Raw genomic sequence first — 19,162 nt, forward strand, 5'->3', positions numbered from 1 at the left:
TTTATTATTTTCCACATTCCCATGACAGGTCCCGTTCTCGCAATATCATGATCACAATTGAAAGATCGCACTTGAAATTCGATTTAAAGCTTTCGTGACTGCAGGGATTCATCTTCTTGGTTTTTTCGGTAAAGTCACGTAGAATGGAAATAATAAAATAATAAAAATAAAACATAATAAAATAATTCTCACGACGTTTCGGCCACAACGCAAGCAGCCGTCCTCAGGTGAAGAACAGGTCTGTCGATAAGACAGAGTCTGAATGACACGTCCTGGGCTTGGAGCGTCTATTTAAGCTGGGAGGGAGGAGGAAGAGCGCCTTGACAAAATAATTTGCATATCAAAGGGATATTAGCATATTTATGGGAGATAAGAGATAACAGTTACACCACTTGGATCTAAAGTGTATGCCACGAGCGCAGTCATAACGTTCCGTTGTGGAGAATTCTAATCACGCGGAATGAATAAGCCCATGCCTGATAATTGTTTTTGTTACCCTTCTATCTGGCAACAAAACTGACACCTTTGTTACAAGGAGTCATGTTTGCATAGACCACAATATCTGCAGTCATAATGCAAACAAAAAACATAACTCTGATAATGTGCACTGTCCTTGACGTTGATTGGTCCACACCCGAGACAGCTTTCCTTAGAGCCTAGTCTCACATGGGTTGGACCAGATGACGCCAAAAGGCGCACAACTCAAAGACAATGCACCATCAGAGTATGAGAGCTCGGGGTAAGCATTTACACCATTGGAACCTCATTTGCCAGTAAAAAATATGATAATTGGTTTTTTACCCTGTCACGTAGGCAAAACACATTCCTTCGGAGTGGGCAGGTAGGAACTTGTTTGGACAGCGCATTCGTGCACGACATACAAATATGCACGACAGACAACTAATCCCTGGTGGGCAGTGTGGAACCTGTTATTCCTACATGTGTACAAGATCACGTGACTTGAGGTAGCCAGGCAGCCGGACCAGGTAGCCAGCCCCCTTAATTATCGGCGCCTCCCCCTTCCTTAGGCCCCTCCCCTTACCCCCCTTTCCTTAGGCCCCTCCCCTCTCCGGACCCGGCAGTAGGTCTCCACCAATCAAAGAGCTGTTCATATTATTTAAATATTTACGCACGACAGACAGTCACCAAAAATCCCCGGTGGGCAATGTGGAACATTGTTCCTACCTGTAAAAATATATAACTGAAATAATAATAGAAATAAAATAATAAATCACGACGTTTCGGAGGCAACACAAGTCTCCGTCATCAGGTGGGACCGTCACAGCTAAATTGACTGTCTCAAGTGAGGCAAAATTCCAAGAGACAAGCTCTTAAATACAAGTTTAAGGGGGGAGGGAAGGGGGAGGGGCTTATCTGAATGAGGAAGCCAATGAGTGGAACGTGTTAGGGGGGGGGGGGGCTAAAATAGAACAGTTGGTGCATCTCAATACTCTGATAGTGCGCTGTTTTTGAGTTGTACACCTTTTGGCGTCATCTGGTCCAACACCAATGGAGACTAGGCTCTAAGAAAAGCTGTCGCGGGTGTGGACCAATCAACTTCAAGGACAGTGCATATCATTATCATCATCAGAGTTGTTTCTTTTTGTTTGCATTTTGACTGCTTGTGTTGTGGTTATTGCAAACATGATGCCTTGTATAAAGGTGTCAGTTTTTGTACCAGTTGAAAGGGTAAAAACCTATCACTATTTGGTGCATCTTGTTGATGTTTTACTCGATGTTGATTGACAATCCAGATACAAAAGGAGAGTAGAGTTGTTGGTTGGCAATCCAAATACAACCCGCGACCCGAGTTCAATTACCGCTCACGGCCAAGATCAGCGGCGATTATCTGTGACGGTCCTGGGCCTCCCCTAGGTCGACTCAGCCTCAAGTTAGTACCTGGTGCGGTGTGTAAATATGACCACTGGGGAGACAAAGGCGGCCGGGAGCGTGGGGCTGGCCACCAACCCCTTCGTGTGCCGCGTTGACCTTGTTAGGTGCTCGTTAAACAGCACTTGCCCCAAAAATTTGTTAAGGCTACACGGGGGGATATGTTTCTTTGGAGAAAAAATGTGAAGGGTAGTGAATGACAGACGACGTAGAAGCACTTCCATGACATTTAATTCAATCGTCCGCCAAAACTCAACGGCAACTTCTCCGCTCGGCCGCTATTCTTGTTGCCAACGAAAGACAAACTTCCCTGTAAAGACAACACACAGAGAGAGAGAGAGAAAGCGCGAGAGCACGTGTTATTGAATGTTTTAAAAGGATGCCAAATCGGTTGAGCAACGAGGCCAACGGTGACTACTGACCGACACTCGTGAACAATGCGTGCCATGCAGTCAACCGATGAATTGTCCCGATCCTTGGTTCTGGCTCGATTCAATTATATCACTTTTTTTTTGCGTCGTTTTATTTATTATGAGGTTTCTTGCTTCCACCCCCCCTCCCCCCCAAGTCTTGTGTGTGCAGTTTTGTTTAGCCTTAGTGTAACTTTGGCACAGCGCTCGCTAATCGCGCGCACACACACGCACACGAGTTTCCTTTGCTTTGTGCGGTAGTAGATGCGTTAGCTACCTGCCGAGTAGCGCAAACAGTGCTATGTATGATGGATACAAATTGAACAATCATTGGAAGGATGTTAAATTTCGATTTAAAGCTTTCGTGACTGCAGGGATTCATCTTCTTGGTTCTTTCGGTAAAGTCACGTAGAAGGGAAATAATACAATAATAACAATAAAACATAATAAAATACAATTCTCACGACGTTTCGGAAAGACAGCCCTGTTCTTCACCCGAGGACGGCTGCTTGCGTTGTGGCCGAAACGTCGTGAGAATGGTATTTTATTATGTTTTATTGTTATGATTTTATTATTTCCCTTCTACGTGACTTTACCGAAAAAACCAAGCTGATGGAGGAATGTTATTCACCAGGTAATGCCTTCACTGGTTGTGGTTGTTTCCATTGTACCTGCCGATTTACGAGCACATTTTTCTTTTTTTCCTCCCCGTGTCCCACACTCAGCTTCTACTTCTAGCTCCGCCCACTCCCCCCCCCCCCCCCAGCCTCACGTCCTCTTCCCATAGCGTTCACGCAGCCCCCCCTTCCCCAAAACCAAACGCCCCTCTCTCTCTCCCCCCTTGCCTCCCCCTTTCTTACGGATATAACCTCTTGCCACGGCAGCTTTCTCGCCAACTTCAGCATTTTCTTGCTGTGAATGTCCCACCTGGTGAAGATTGCTTGTGTTGCGATCGAAGCGTCGTGATTTGTTTTATTTTATTTCTACTCGATACGTGACTTTACCGAAAGAACCAAAGGGTAATGCGATGTGTGTTGAACTTCTTTCGCACCGTACGTAGCCAACCCTGCCAATTGGAGGTGCGGGGGAAGGACAACAAACTAAACACAAACGTTGTTCCCACGTCCGACCGCATAGCTGCAGATAGGGTGATTTCAAACCGCATAACCGTACCAACGTAAAGCGAGAAAAACCTGCACACACGATACGACCCGAGTTCATTCCCCCCAGGCACGGATAACATCAGTGGCAAATCCTGGGCCTCCCCTCAGTCGACTCAGCCTTAAGTGAGTACCTGGTGCGGTGGGTAAACATCAGCACTGGGGAAGACAAAGACGCTCGGGGCGTGGTTCCGGCCAAACCTGTACGGGATCATACTCTTTGGTTTTTTCGGTAAAGTCACGTAGGTTAAAAAAGAAAACAAATAAATAAAATCACGACGTTTTTGTCACAGCTATTTTGCTGTGACTGTTTCACCTGAAGACGGAAGCTTGTGTTGCCTCCGAAACGTCGTGATTTAATTTAGTTATTTTATTTTTTACCTACGTGACTTTTACCGAAAAAACCAAAGAATATGAATCCTTGCGGTCACGAAAGCTTCAAATCTAGAACTGTACGTAATCCTCAAGTTACCAATACTCGCTGCAGCAACGTCTCCTTCTCTGGGCAGCAAAGTGATTGAGGTCAGGACTAACTTCAAAGGGGGACCGCGTGAGATCTGAACACTGCCGCTGTCATTCTAGATTTGAAGCTTTCGTGACTGCAAGGATTCATATTCTTAGGTTTTTTCGGTAAAGTCACGTAGGTAAAACGCCATGGCTGTGACGGTTCCTCCTGAAGACGGAAGCTTGTGTTGCCTCCGAAACGTCGTGATTTTTATTTTATTTTACTTTTATTAATTTTAATGTTTTACCTACGTGACTTTACCGAAAAAAACTAAGAATACTGCCGCTGTGCTCACTTGCAGCAGAGTGTTCAGAACTCATGAATGAGACCACGCCGCGTGCACAACAGCACTCGGAGGGGGGAGGGGCTGTGGATAGTTTTTTTTCTGGAAGATTTGCTGGCTTATACAGGATGTTTCTGTTGCGCGTCGTCGCTTTAAGATGTTTTCTGTTCATATTTGTGTTTGTTGCGGTTGCACCCGACTCAAGAGCCGCATGGCTCACGGGGCTATACCTAATACATGAAACTTGAACTGCGTTGCGTTCCAGGCTTCCCTTCCCCCACCGCCACACTCCTCCACGCTGGAACCCCTCCACGCTGGAGCCCCTCCACGCTGGAGCCCCTCCACGTTGGAGCCCCTCCACGCTGGAGCCCCTCCACGCTGGAGCCCCTCCACGCTGGAACCCCTCCACGCTGGAGCCCCTCCACGCTGGAACCCCTCCACGCTGGAACCCCTCCACGCTGGAGCCCCTCCACGCTGGAACCCCTCCACGCTGGAGCCCCTCCACGGTGGAACCCCTCCACGCTGGAGCCCCTCCACGCTGGAGCCCCTCCACGCTGGAACCCCTCCACGCTGGAACCCCTCCACGCTGGAACCCCTCCACGCTGGAGCCCCTCCACGCTGGAACCCCTCCACGCTGGAGCCCCTCCACGCTGGAACCCCTCCACGCTGGAGCCCCTCCACGCTGGAGCCCCCCCCACGCTGGATCCCCTTCACGCTGGAGCCCCTCCACGCAGGAGCCCCTCCACGCTGGAGCCCCTCCACGCTGGAGCCCCTCCACGCTGGAACCCCTCCACGCTGGAACCCCTCCACCCTGGAACCCCTCCACGCTGGAGCCCCTCCACGCTGGAGCCCCTCCACGCTGGAGCCCCTCCACGCTGGAGCCCCTCCACGCTGGAGCCCTGCCCGCACTCTCCGCCACGCGCCGACGATGACGTCACCGCCGCGTTCCTGTGACGTGGCTATCGACGCGCCAACAGCGTCACAAATCAAGCAACACGTGGCCGAGTCCTTGCACACACGATGCCTCTCTCTCTCTGACTCCTACGGTGAGTTTAACGCTCGCTTAAACTCGCTTGTTGTGGCTCGGCATGTCTCGTTAAATGTACGCATTGCATTTAGCGCTCAGACAGTATTTCAGTAATCAGGGAAAAGCAATGATTTCTCGTGTCAACAATGCGACCCGCAATTACTTTCAAATATAATGATCAGCATTACACGTACCACAACTTATTTTAAATGTCTTATTTTATAGTAACGGAATTTATGTGGCGCCTTAAGCAAGGCGCTTTACGCAGAATTAACAATAGTACGGATGAATGTGATGGTTCAAGTTCAAGTTCATTTATTAGGTATAGCCCTGTGAGCCATTCGGCTCTTGAATCGGGTGCAACCGCAACAAACAAAAAACAAAAACATGAACAAAAAAAACATCTTAAAGTGAATACGTGACTGAGTGCAAACAGAAAATCCAATTAAAGACAGCAAAATATTGCTGAAAAAACACCGTACACCAACGCTGTGTGGTGGAGACGAGGAGAATGAAATAGATGAGAGGAAGCAATGGGGGGCAAATCTGTGAATTCGGTGAAGGCGAAATTAATGACAGTAAATGATGATTATCAGATTGAACAGATGTATTGTACACATTACTCCCATTGATATTATTTAACACTGGAAACAATACAAGTCAAACGGTTGACTGGGTGGATTGACTGGGAAGTCACGTCTATAAAATGTCTCTGCTGATGTTCTATGAGCCCCCTGTACACTTTCTTCCCATGTGTTGTATCACAATAACACATTCCTGCGGAGGGAGCTGGTAGGAACGTTGGGTTGCTCGGTCAATGGCCAGGGTCAACGGCGGCGTGGTGTATTCCGCAAATATGCCCGACTGTGAGGGCGGGCACAAGCCGGCGTGAGTAGGTTAAACGTTGAGTTTTATAAGGGCACCACGGGGTGACCAGCCCCTCCCCACCCTCCTCTCCCCACCCTCCCCTCCCCACCCAGCCCCTCCCTGCACGATGGACAGACGGACACAATAATCCCCTGTGGGCTGGTGTAACCAGGAAGTTCCTACCAGTAAAACACGATCGTTATCTCTTTCACACACGCGCATAAATCATGTTGGCATGAAAGGTTACACACTTGAACAATTGCACGCACTCGCACATTCGGACAAATAAAGGCACACACATTTACACTCGCGTTACTTTAATAAACATCGATGTTATAAATATACTTTATTCAGCTGCAGACTAGCTGAAGCACGTGAGCGATGACGTCACGGCGGCCATGTTGCATGGGAGCTTCACGACGGCCATGTTGCATGGGGGGGGGGGGGGGGCGGTTGTCTTCCTGGCAGCCGATTGGCTGGTGCAGTGGGAGCGCCGACGTAATCCCTAGCAACCACTGCCGCGTGTTCAGCGTCGTGGTCTCGGAGCGCCTGTCTTAATCATGGCTGAAACCTGGATTCGAACCCAAGAATACGGTAATTTCAATTCTCAAACTGGTCCCAAATGTGACCGGCAACTTCATCTCATCCAACCTCGTGGCCACAGAAAGCATACCACTCTCAAAGGGTCCAGACACATTTTTGTATCTGTTACCGTCACCATCTCAGTCGTACTAATTGGGTACTGGAGGGGGTTACTTTCCACTTGCCAAACGCTTTATTTCTAATGTTATCATGTTCAGTAAAGGTGCATCCTAACAATTTGTCACGCTATTGCCATATAACAGTTTATTATTAATAGATAACGTCAATATGTGTTTCGGGGTGTTGATGTGCGGTTGCGGGCTTGTGGGTATCTCTCTTGCGGCAAGGAAAGGGTCGTTCCCTTCCCCGTGATCTTGACATACCAGAGGCACCTTTTGTGTGTCTGACATCACCTCGGGGCTGTCCCTCCGCAGCTGGAGTCCGCATTGGCCACGCCGCGGCCGATGGAAGGAGCACCGCTCCATGCGGAACACTGTGATTTGTTGCCTGCTTTAGCGATACAACAACACAATCACAAGTCTTCCACACGGCCCACAGCTCCGCTTTTGTTCCGCTCGCGATCACCTCGCTCCGGTGGGCCGATGATCTTTCCCTGTTGCTCCGGGTCGGATCAAGGAAGTTACTAACTGCTCTTACCGTATTGACTTCCGAGACGTCTGCCCGGCGTGGAAGAGTAAGCCACAATTTACTTTCGAGATGAGGTCTGTAGAGCTCCCTCTAGTGGAGGCCCTTTCGCCAGCAGTCGCGGTAACAGGCAATTGCAGGGTTGCGCTTTAGCACGTATACCGTATGCTCAGGATTATAAACGCACACTTTTTCCCCACCCCACAATATTTTAAAGTAAACGTTGGGGTTGCCTTTTATCGGCCAGTGTTGGTATGTGTTTGTGACCGATTTTTATCGCGTATTTTATTGGCACCAGGGGGCGCCGCGTTGGCGAGACGTTAACTTTCTAGATTTGAAGCTTTCGTGACTGCAATGATTCATACTCTTAGTTCTTTCGGTAAAGTCACGTCGGTAAAAAATGAAATTAAAATTAATGAAAGTAAAATAATAAAAATCACGACGTTTCGGAGGCAACACAAGTCTCCGTCATCAGGTGGGATATCGTGTTTCTCAGACCGTTTTTTTATTTCTCAAAACTACCGCAACGTTTTGAGTGCGTCTTACTTTCCGAGGCGTGGCTGTTATCCAGAGAATACGGTAATTCAGTTCTCAAACTGACTTAATTCCCCGTTTCCATTAAAAATGAATTAACTTTCACTTTCACGATCTCGTTTGTCTTCAAGACATTGCAATGATAAAAGCGTGACGCATGCTTTACCATATCTATTATTTCGTATAAATATTTAGCATTGATTTTCTCGCGTGATTTTCCTTACTACCCTCAAACTCCTTCCTGCAAATACATATCCATCACTTTCTGTAACTCATGAGACAACCCATCAAGATCAGAGGGTGCCGCAGGCTGTAAACAAATAAACATAACAACAGGCGAAGGTGTGCTGCTTCCACGACGCAAACTATCACGATTCTTACGAGGCCTTGTAATGTATTCTATTTTGAGTTTGTGGTTTAGGCAAGGTTGATCATTATTACACATGCATTGTGGTTGTTACGTGACGTGCGCGCAAGGCATATTAATTAAACTCGTGCATTCCTCTCTGTTGTTTTCATTTCTGACTACGTAATCTTAGGAAAGGAATAAGTTACTCGATAAAATTACATTCTAGCCCTTGAGTATAGGTTCATACAGAGATTAATGTCAAGTTCGTTGCATGATAGTGTAAACAACTTGTGAGTTGATATTAAAACTTGGCAGGAAAGCGTTATAGGTGTAATCACGAAGAAGGGGAGGATGTGATGGGACACGTGTGCAGGGTGGAGGAAGATAGGGTAGGCAACTTTAAGGTTGGGAATAGGAGGAGGAGGTAGTGATGGGTGAGACACGTGGTGGAGGTGGTGGAGGGCAGGACAACGAGACGGACATTGGAGTGGCAGTCAGAGGCTGGCGACCATGGAGATGTAACCAATTGAGGCCCTGAGCAGATATTAATTTTTCCCTCCCTCCCTCCCTCCCTTATTTTATTTTTATTTTTTAGTTCTTTTTTTTTAACGATCAGACGAGAAAGATGTTCGGTCTTTCGGCAATTTACTTCGTTCATCATGTCGTTATTTTTTGTATTTTTTTGGTATTTTTTTATGTGCTCCCTTTAATAATCAAAGATATAACGCGGGTTTCCCGTGTAACATTAGTCCCATTGTGTGTTACTGTGTTCATAGACACCAACAAGAAACACAAATCCCCTGCTGCTGCGCTACCAGCACTATAGCGGCGAAGGCACCTCCCCTCCCGCCCCTCCCTCCCCTCCCCTCCCTCCCCTCCCCTCCCTCCCTCCCTCCCCTCCCTCCCTCCGATGTTCATGTGTATACCTACGAACTCCTAATGAGATGACAGAAGAGATACAGACGAGAGATGAAGATGTAGCGACATGACAGGAGGTACAGATGAGGCAGCGATTCAAACAACGCTCAAATTCGCGTGAAAGCTCACAGCCATTTGTTAATTACAACAAAACCCATCAGCATTTCCTGCGGAAGTGCACTGTGATTCTCACATCTTAGATCATCGTCAGAATAAATGTGATTGAACGTGATGCGGTGACTGGTCCAGAGCCGTCTCACTGCTTCTGCTGTTGTCAGTCGTTTACTTTGGCTCGGATTGAAGTAGGTGGCGATTTAAGACAAAGTGGTCCACAATACACCGCACCTGCGCTTAGCGCGGTTGGCTACGTACGGTGCGAAAGAAGTTCAACGTGCACGCTTGCAGGAAATTGCTGATGGTGTTTGAACAATGCACAAAGCCCGTGTGCTTTATGTTCGCATTACCATGTGTTGTTTGAAACTGGCGCCACGATGGTCGTGGATTCGATCCCGACCCTGACGCCCGTATATTTGGAATTCGCATGTTTCTCCCCGTGGTCGCGTGGACTATTTGGCTGCTATCAATGTCTACGTGATAATAAGCCGCTTCGTTGAGCTATCATTGTTTATGGCCAGGTCGCTTCTGAAAAATATCTACGTAGCTCAGTGGGCCTTACCTGGTAAAATAAAAAAAACATACTTTTAGTTTATGATTGTGTTCCTATGACATGTCTCGTCATTTACACATTTTGGGGGCTGTGGACCCACTGAATGTCCGTTCGCGTGTGCACGGACCAATACAAATACTGGCCACGGTAAGTGGCACTCTTCAATCGCCGTTCGCAGCGGCGCTAATAGCGGCTGCTAGTCCACTGCGCAGGTGCACGCCACTGGCTCCAGCGCTTTTGTCGCAGTGGGGACCCCGAGTCTGGAGGGGCCTAAAAGCATGTCCATTAACGAATCTGCCGTCCACGTGTGGGTGGCGGGCTGAGATTGTGCCCGCGGAGCTCGATGATAATTGGAAATTAATTAGAGGGCTCTGCTTTTGGTTAATTGGATGAGTGGATGGCGCTGTTTGCGTGTCAAAGAATTACCCTTTTCGGAACCGCGCCACCCGTAAAATGCTTGTTGTTGATACACACGGGCGGGGCTTCGATTTTTCGCTCGATGTTTTCCGGAACGCTTCGAGGCCGGCACGGCGTCAGGATTATGGGCGTAAGGAACTACCACCAGGGCAGGGGTCGGCAAGCAAGAGAACAAGAAGAGGCATTTTTTAGAAATCTGGAAACAAACAATAAATGTACTCCATACGTCAAGAGCCCCAATGCGCGTGAAGAACGTCACGAAGCAGTCTAGCCGAAGGTTACCCACTCATGCCCTTGAGTGTACGAGGTAACGCCATATTTTATAAACATTATAATTCTATATTATTGTACCCCACATTCCTACAATGCTACGAACAGATGTATAACACAAGGCGGGACGAGTGTGGCTGGGTGGCAATAGAATTTCCGTCGCAGAAAATTGTTCGCGACTGGTCCGGCTGAAATTCAGCACCACCAGTGCAGGGACAGCACCGCCGTATACACCCTGCCATTTGCTGACACCTGTGTCATGCATATTTAATGTTCATACATGTGCACCTATAACGCTATGAATAGGATTATAATTTTTAAAAGGGCCACTTAATGTGAGATGGATTGGGCATTCCAGACTCATTCTGAAATGAGGCGCTACTCCCATCCGGCAGAAGGCTGCGGTCCATCAGGACCAAAACCTCTCGTCATAAAAACAGTTTCTTCCCATCCGCTGTTGGCCTCTCTTCAACAAGGCCAAGGGCTTAAAATGACTTTTACACTTAAAATGACTTTTACACTCACTATAACATTTTATCTACAAAATTACACCTTGCCATATTTACAACATGTTACCCTATTTGTATTTTTGTATTTTAAGATTGTATATTACGGCTAATTCACATTTTATATTGTATACTTATTCAACATTTTACATACTTTAGCCCCTTAGTATTAGTTAGACTTTGTATCTTTAGTATAATTAGACTGAATACCACTTACACTATGGGAACCTCATTTGCCAGTAAAAATATGATAATTGGTTGTTAAAAAAAAGGTGTCAGTTTTGTTGCCAGATAGAAGGGTAAACAACCAATTATTGTATACCACTTATTTAAGTTTTAAGATCCCTACATGTTGAATTTATGCACCTTCCTGCCATAGTAAATTCCTTGTCTGTGCGAACTTTCATGGCGAATTAAACCCTTTCTGATTCTGAAGGGGGCACTGGGTGCTGTATTTCTTTGCAAACACGGTCATCATTACCGCGCCGCGCGGATTTCACACACGTTGCTAAATCAGAACGCTGCGCTCTTACCAAGTCTAATAGCGGATGAAATAAAACGGACTCCTTTCCTAAGCTACATGTTGTAACTTCACATTGCGTATCCGTGTTACCCGCTGTTTCGGGACGTCGTACTTCCTGGAAAAATTTAGTTTGTTTTTTTATAATCTGAAAGATGAAAACTGAAAGATGAATTTCTGCGTCTTCCTTCATGGAGTATGAACATGAGATGAAGTCTCAAACTATAGCTGGCTAATCATGTATCTCATCCCTGTCCGTTTACTAGTGTCCTTATTTCTCAAATTAGTATTATTTCCATGTTTTTGCTGACGACCAACTCTTTGTATTTTTGCATGATGACTCCGCCTGTTAACCCAGGAAAGCCTCACTGAGTTTTAATTAAATTATCTTCAGGAGGCTCTTGCTAAGTTTTCGCAGAAGGGGACGTTATTGCTTCAGCATTGTGATGTGTTTTGGCCAATACCATGCAATTACAATGCATTGTTTGTTTGTGAGCTACAGGAGGACACTCCATGCAGAACGAGGGGGATGCATTTGTGCAGTCGTCTGGAACACTCTTCCCTCTGACATCAGGAATAAACTGAAGCTATACACTCTTAACTCGTTTTTTTACAATTGTTTTTGTATGTTTAGTTTGTTGTCCTTCCCCCGCACCGCCGATGAGCACGGTTGGCTACGTACGGTGCGAAAGAAGTTCAATATGCATACGTACATACATAATATGCAAACAGAAAGTTGCCCGAGCCAGGAATCGAACTGGGACGTCGTGTTAGCACTGCACCAGCCTGTCACCCGATGATGTGGATCATATATTTGTTTCGTGCTTAGACTTAACCAAAGCAGAACTTCATGGTCAACCGTGCCCTATACGGAGTGAAACCATTCAGCCATCGGTTCGTACTTAAACATTTTTATGGGCTATAATTAAAAAAAAAATTATTTTTTATTTTACCAGGTAAGGCCCACTTAGCTATATCGGGCTTTTTCAGAAGCTGCCTGGCCACAAATGATAGCTCAACGAATTGGCTCATCATCATCACGTGAACATTTATAGCAGCAGCAACCAAATCCTCGTAATTGTCCGAGTTGTGAGCATCGACTCGACTACATTTTGCGCCGAATATCATCTCCTTTCCTGGGCCCGTACCTGGTACCACGGCGAGCATGACGTACACCAGTGGCTCGCTCCATAGAGACCTTGTATTCAAGCGCTCCATAGAGATCGTGTCTTCAAGTGCTCCATGTGGACCGTGTCTTCAAGCGCTCCATAGAGACCGTGTCTTCAAGCACTCCATGGAGCCCTGTATTCAAGCGCTCCATACAGACCGTGTCTACAAGCGCTCCATAGAAACCGTGTCTTCAAGCGCTCCATAGAGACCGTGTCTTCAAGCGCTCGCCGTGGCAGGCGCGTGCGTATGCGCGCGTGCACGTGGGATCCAGGGCAAGAGCACACACACACAGGCGGGCATTGTGTCGCGGGGTAAGAGCCCGCATTTATCACATTAGAAAAAAAATTACCCCTCCTGTATGATATATGTTATATATATATATAGTGCGATAATTTAGTAAATGGAGGTAATTTCTAACAGCGGGTTTATATATATGGACGGCGAGACGAGGGCGAACAACACGCGTTAACATTTCCGACTGATGCCGTGGGGTCTTTAACGTCTTCTCCCCTCTCTTGTTTTGCGTCGTTGTTACTAAAGCAGCCACGGCCGCCGCTTTTGGTGTCAATGCTCGCGGTACGCTGCGTGGGCGAGCGGGCGGGGGGGGGGGGGGCATTCTCCAATTCCTAGCAGGCATCACAGATAATAATAATATGAATTCAATAAACTGCGCGCAATTATTACTTTTTTTTTTGCGCGAAGCACAATAGGGGTAAATTTCGCACAGGCGGGTACAGGTACGCCAGGATTTAACAATCTCTGGCTATTTATATGATTTTGCTGCTGTAAATGTCTACGTGATTTAACAATCTTAGGATTTTTCAGAAGCCGGTGCAGTGTGTAGGATGTTCATGGTGCAGCGTGTAGAGTGTTCATGGTCTATGGGCAGTGTTGAGTCTATCGGCAGTGTTGAGTCTATGGGCAGTGTTGAGTCTATGGGTAGTGTTGAGTCTATCGGCAGTGTTCAGTCTATTGGCAGTGTTGAGTCTATGGGTAGTGTTGAGTCTATCGGCAGTGTTGAGTCTATCGGCAGTGTTGAGTCTATGGGAAGTGTTGAGTCTATGGGCAGTGTTGAGTCTATTGGCAGTGTTGAGTCTATGGGTAGTGTTGAGTCTATGGGTAGTGTTGAGTCTATGGGTAGTGTTGAGTCTATGGGCAGTGTTGAGTCTATGGGAAGTGTTGAGTCTATGGGCAGTGTTGAGTCTATTGGCAGTGTTGAGTCTATGGGTAGTGTTGAGTCTATGGGTAGTGTTGAGTCTATGGGTAGTGTTGAGTCTATGGGCAGTGTTGAGTCTATGGGCAGTATTGAGTCTATGGGCAGTGTTGAGTCTATGGGTAGTGTTGAGTCTATGGGTAGTGTTGAGTCTATGGTGCAGTGTTGAGTCTATGGGAAGTGTTGAGTCTATGGGCAGTGTTGAGTCTATTGGCAGTGTTGAGTCTATGGGTAGTGTTGAGTCTATGGGTAGTGTTGAGTCTATGGGCAGTGTTGAGTCTATCGGCAGTGTTGAGTCTATTGGCAGTGTTGAGTCTATGGGTAGTGTTGAGTCTATGGGCAGTGTTGAGTCTATGGTGCAGTGTTGAGTCTATGGGCAGTATTGAGTCGATGGGCAGTGTTGAGTCTATGGGCAGTGTTGAGTCTATGGGCAGTGTTGAGTCTATGGGGCAGTGTTGAGTCTATGGGTAGTGTTGAGTCTATCGGCAGTGTTCAGTCTATTGGCAGTGTTGAGTCTATGGGTAGTGTTGAGTCTATCGGCAGTGTTGAGTCTATCGGCAGTGTTGAGTCTATGGGAAGTGTTGAGTCTATGGGCAGTGTTGAGTCTATTGGCAGTGTTGAGTCTATGGGTAGTGTTGAGTCTATGGGTAGTGTTGAGTCTATGGGTAGTGTTGAGTCTATGGGCAGTGTTGAGCCTATGGGAAGTGTTGAGTCTATGGGCAGTGTTGAGTCTATTGGCAGTGTTGAGTCTATGGGTAGTGTTGAGTCTATGGGTAGTGTTGAGTCTATGGGTAGTGTTGAGTCTATGGGCAGTGTTGAGTCTATGGGCAGTATTGAGTCTATGGGCAGTGTTGAGTCTATGGGTAGTGTTGAGTCTATGGGTAGTGTTGAGTCTATGGTGCAGTGTTGAGTCTATAGGCAGTATTGAGTCTATGGGCAGTATTGAGTCTATGGGCAGTGTTGAGTCGATGGATAGTATTGCGTCTATGAGTAGTGTTGAGTCTATAGGCAGTGTTGAGTCTATGGGCAGTGTTGAGTCTATGGGCAGTATTGAGTCTATAGGCAGTATTGAGTCTATGGGCAGTGTTGAGTCTATGGGCAGTATTGAGTCGATGGATAGTATTGCGTCTATGAGTAGTGTTGAGTCTATAGGCAGTGTTGAGTCTATGGGCAGTATTGAGTCTATGGGCAGTGTTGAGTCTATGGGCAGTGTTGAGTCTATGGGCAGTGTTGAGTCTATGGGCAGTGTTGAGTCTATAGGCAGTGTTGAGTCTATGGTGCAGTGCTGAGTCTATGGTGCAGTGCTGAGTCTATGGGCAGTGTTGAGTCTATGGGCAGTGTGGAGTCTATGGGCAGTATTGAGTCTATGGGCAGTGTTGAGTCTATGGGCAGTATCGAGTCAATGGATAGTATTGAGTCTATGGGCAGTCTTGAGTCTATAGGCAGTATTGAGTCTATGGGCAGTGTTGAGTCTATGGGCAGTGTTGAGTCTATGCGTAGTGCTGAGTCTATGGGCAGTGTTGAGTCTATGGTGCTGTGTTGAGTCTATGGTGCAGTGTTGAGTCTATGAGGCAGTGTTGAGTCTATGGTGCAGTGTTGAGTCTATGGGCAGTGTTGAGTCTATGGCAGTATTGAGCCTATGGGCGGTGTTGAGTCTATGGCTAGTGTTGAGTCTATGTGCAGGGTTAAGTCTATGGGCAGTGTTTTAGTCTATAATAATAATAATACATATATTTGTAAGGCGCTTTCCAGAATGAGAAGTTATAAATATAATTAACTGACTTAAGAATGTGTGTTTAGAAGACAAGACGACACTCAATAGTGTCCACATTATCGGATTAACGGATTCTAAGTGCATAACGCACTCCACGTGGCTTCGAAAGTTCACCGTCTCCTCCAGCCAGAAGAGCAGAAGCCTCTTGCAGTGCTGTGCGGGTTAAATGTAAAGCGTTCGGGAAATGATTTCGTATCGTATGATGGACAATGAGTCATCTTACGAGTGGAGCTTGATTGACCGGAGTGTCATTGTACGGAGTTTAGACATATTTGTGGACGCTGTCTTTCCGACAGCCCTGTTCTTCACCCGAGGACGGCTGCTTGCGTTGTGGCCGAAACGTCGTGAGAATTGTATTTTATTATGTTTTATTTTTATTACTTTATTATTTCCCTTCTACGTGACTTTACCGAAAGAACCAAGAAGAAAAAAGTGCGTGTGTTTATTAATCATTTGTGTGTACCGCAATCGAAACACGTCCAATTAATATACATTATATAAATAGATACACTGGAATACGGTGCAGTTAATACTTCTTACAATAATTTATAAACATCTGTAAACCTACTGCTGTCCGAAGGCATCTCCTCTCTGTGTTATGTTGGCTGCATAAATATATGATACAGTATATGATTTACACATTACTGGTGATTAACATATCCTGTATCATACACTTAATGAAACAACGGATCCGTAAATGACCTAGAAAAAGAGATGTTTCATCATGGCACGTGTTGTCTGCGGATGTGATGATTTAAATAGCTGCTGCTCACTTTCGATGAAGAACAATCGACCCAGAGCACACGTGCTGGGAACAATACGGCTCGCATTTATGTTAAGATACTACGCAGAGTTGTGATATACATACGCGTGATAACGCGACTATGCAGACAATTATCCTCCTTCACACATTTGTCCCTCTACATAGGGACATTTATAAGTATACATATTGTAGACATACCATCATATTGTAGACATCCCATCATATTGTACACACACATCATCATATTGTAGACATCCTATCATATTGAACACATCCCACCAGGGCGAACAACACGCAACCGCACGAGGAGACAGCTGCCTGCCGAGTAGCGCACACAGTGGACACACAGAGTACACACAGCAGAGTATACACACAGTACACACACACAGAGTACACACACAGAGTACACACAGAGAGTACACATACACACAGAGTACACACACACACAGAGTACACACACACACACAGTACACACACAGAGTACACACACAGAGTACACACAGAGAGTACACACACACACAGAGTACACACACAGAGTACACACAGAGTACACACACAGAATACACACAGAGAGTACACACACACACAGAGTACACACACACACAGAGTACACACAGAGTACACACACAGAATACACACAGCAGAGTACACACACAGAGTACACACAGAGTACACACACAGTACACACACAGAGTACACACACAGCAGAGTACACACAGCAGAGTACACACACACAGAGTACACACACACAGTACACACAGAGTACACACACACAGAGTACACACACACAGTACACACACACACAGTAAACACACACACAGAGTACACACAGCAGAGTGCACACACAGCAGAGTACACACACAGAGTACACACACAGCATAGTACACACACAGTACACACACACAAGAAAAAAAACAGTACACACACAGTAAACACATTGCACACAGTACACACAGCACACACGCAGTACACACAGCACAAATAGTACACAGTACACACAGCACACACGCAGTACACACAGTACACACACACTACACACAGTACACACACAGCACACACACAGTACACAAACTACACACACTACACACATACTACACACACAGTACACACAGTACACACACAGTACACACACTACACACAGTACACACACTACACACAGCACACACAGAGCACACACAGTACACACAGTACACACACAGTACACACACTACACACAGTACACACACTACACACAGTATACACACACTACACACAGTATACACACACTACACACAGCACACACAGTACACACAGAGTAAACACAGCACACACCAATGTTGTCCCAAGCGCAACCGCATAGCCGCATGTAGAATGAATTCAAACAGCATAAAGCGAATTTTGGGGAGAAATAGAATTAGCCGCTTATACAGCGCGAAACCGCAAACACCGAACCCGCGAATAGCGAGGGAAACCTGAGTACGCTATGGTCAGGGCGACCCGAGTTCATTATCTCAGCCACGGGTATCACACCAGCGGCAAAACAGTCTCCTTCTGAACCTATCCGGGCCAAATCCATTTGCCTCCCCTAGGTCGACTCAGCCTTAAATGAGTACCAGGTACGGTGTGTGAACACCAACACTGGGGAAGACAAAGGCGGGGCGGGAAGCGGTTCTGACCGAGCCCACCGTTTCCACCATTGGAACCTCCTTTGCCAGTAGCAAAATATGCTAATTGTTTTTTAACCCTTTTATCTGGCAACAAAACTGACACCGTTGTTACAAGGAGTCATGTTTGTATTGACCACAATACCTGCAGTCATAATGCAAACAAAAAAGACGACTCTGATAATGTATGCACTGTCCTTGAAATTGATTGGTCCACACCCGAGACAGCTTTTCTTAGAGCCTAGTCTCACATGGTGTTGGACCAGATGACGCCAAAAGGCGCACTTTTGGCGTAAAAAAGGTATCAGTTTTGTTGCCAGATAAAAGGGTAAAAAAAACAATTTTCAAACCCACCGTGTTGACCTTCATAAGTGCCCGCGAACCGCACTTGACCCCAACAGTCTGTTATGAGCATACGGGAGTGACCTTTGTCTGTATGCGTGTCTATGTGTAGGCACAGGTGCTTCTGCATCTTGTAAAACAACAAAAACCCCGATACGTTTCATGAAGCCGTGTCGACAAAGATCTCATGTTCTGACGTCTTCCAAGTTCAAATGAATATCTCACCCCAAGGGCTGGCTAACAGAACCATGGCTCCCTACAGAACTCGAGAGTCTAGACTCTAGACCGATGGACGGGGGGTACGGGGGAAAGGGAGGGAGAAACGGGGGGGGATACGGGGGGGGTACGGGGGAGAGGGAGAAATAGGGGGGGGGATACGGGGGGGGGGGGGGGGGTACGGACGGGGGGGGGGATACGGACGGGGGGGGGGTACGGGAGAGAATACAGGGGGGGGGGGGGATAGGGGGGTACGGGAGAGGGAGAAATACAGGGGGGGGAAACGGGGGGGGGGGGGGGGGGTACGGACGGGGGGGGATACGGGGGGGGGTACGGGAGAGAAATACTGGGGGGGGGGATAGGGGGGGGGGTACGGGAGAGGGAGAAATACAGGGGGGGGTACGGGGGAAAGGGAGAAACGGGGGGGGGAACGGGGGGGGGTACGGGGGAGAGGGAGAAATACGGGGGGGGGGATACGGGGGGGGGGGGTA

At 47.0% G+C, this 19,162-nt stretch overlaps 1 long non-coding RNA gene across 1 annotated transcript; it reads right to left on the bottom strand.

Moving 5' to 3' along the window:
* Positions 1 to 1,598: 1,598 nt before the first annotated feature.
* Positions 1,599 to 13,250, bottom strand: LOC133355119 (uncharacterized). Its single transcript, XR_009756661.1, has 3 exons — positions 12,699 to 13,250; positions 10,264 to 10,392; positions 1,599 to 2,200 (listed from the first exon to the last, which is right to left on the bottom strand). It is a non-coding gene; the product is annotated as an uncharacterized LOC133355119 (long non-coding RNA).
* Positions 13,251 to 19,162: the final 5,912 nt, after the last annotated feature.

The sequence above is a fragment of the Lethenteron reissneri genome, chromosome 50 (assembly GCF_015708825.2).
Source record: "Lethenteron reissneri isolate LAM-NWPU_2019-01 chromosome 50, ASM1570882v1, whole genome shotgun sequence".
NCBI classification, from domain to species: Eukaryota; Metazoa; Chordata; class Hyperoartia; order Petromyzontiformes; family Petromyzontidae; genus Lethenteron; species Lethenteron reissneri.